The sequence below is a fragment of the Ursus maritimus genome, unplaced genomic scaffold (assembly GCF_017311325.1).
Source record: "Ursus maritimus isolate PB19 unplaced genomic scaffold, ASM1731132v1 scaffold_26, whole genome shotgun sequence".
In the NCBI taxonomy this organism is placed as follows: Eukaryota; Metazoa; Chordata; class Mammalia; order Carnivora; family Ursidae; genus Ursus; species Ursus maritimus.
In genome coordinates this window covers 12,360,031-12,361,408 of record NW_024425119.1, presented here as the reverse complement: position 1 = coordinate 12,361,408, position 1,378 = coordinate 12,360,031, and positions in this window count along the sequence as shown.

The window sequence follows — 1,378 nt, the reverse complement described above, 5'->3', positions numbered from 1 at the left end:
CAAATCCTATATCTTCTTTCCTTGTGGTGCTGGCAGGCATGGTCTTCATTCCATTGAAGTGGTATGATCCAAAACTCTGTGTGGGCCTGTTTGGTTCTGACTATCCAAGTCTACCCAGTGTAGGCAGAGTTGTCATTTTCAGCCTGCTAACTTGATTCCGTGCTGGGTTTGGGGCTGTAAAGTGCTTAGCAGGCATTGCTTTCCGTCTCAGCAGAGGCGCACTGAGGCATGGCAGGTTTGGAATCGGTTCTGTTGAACTACGAGAAGGTTTTCCTGCTGAGTATGTATTTTACCACAGAGTCAAAATGGCCAGCAGGCCAAAGCTCACTGTCCAACTCCAGCCCAACCCCCAGCCCAGGGCTGTTTGGGGGTCATGTCACAGCCCAATAGGCGAATGAGTCTGTCCACTTTGACCCCAGGGCTTGCTTTAAGAATTCAGCTGATTTATCTCTTAGTCACTTCTAGAGTTGGGCTGAGTATCTCTGCGATCCTTAACAGTTTCTAAGTCACAACTGTCACCTGTCTTGTGAAGTACAGCTGACCCTTGAACAATGCAGGGGACAGGGGGCCAACACCCCACGAAGTCAAAAATCCACAAAGAACTTTTGACTCCCTTCAAACTTAACTACTAATAGCTTGTTGACTGGAAACCTTACCGATAACATAAAGAGTCAACACATATTTTGTATGTTAAATGTATTATATTTTCTCTTCTTGCAATATAGTAAGCTAGAAAAAAAATTGTTATTAAGAAAATCATAAGAAAAATACAGTGTCGGGGCGCCTGGGTGGTGCAGTTGGTTGAGTGTCCGACTCTTGGTTTTGGCTCAGGTCCTGTCCTCAGGGTCGTGGGATCCAGTGCCGTGTCGGGCTCTGTGCTCAGCGTGGAGTCTGCTTATAACTCTCTCTCTCTCTCAGCCCTCCCCCCACTCTGTCTAAAATAAATAAAACTTTTTAAAAAGTTATTAAAAAAATACAGTGCTATATGTATCGAAAAGATGTAAGTGGACTTTCGCACCTCAAACCTGTGTTGCCTGAGGGTCCAGTGCAATCTGATTTTGATATGGACATCTCCGAGCTGCCTACAGACCCACAAAAAGAGCCCTTTCAGCTCCGTGGGTCTTCTAATCATACATTTTTGAGGCCTCTAACATGCATGCTCTGGTCAGGGCCATTCTAGCCTACACTAGGCCTTTTTCAGTGGTGTGTTGGAAACCAAGTCTGGTGGGGGGGGAGTGCAGGGAGGACTCCCTGATTTGTAGCATTTACTGATTTCTATGGTGTCAGTACTCCAATCGTTGCCAATTAAAAGCTACCAACTGGATGTCACTCAACGTGGAGTTGAGAAGAGATGCACACAATTGGCTTTCCTCTGGGG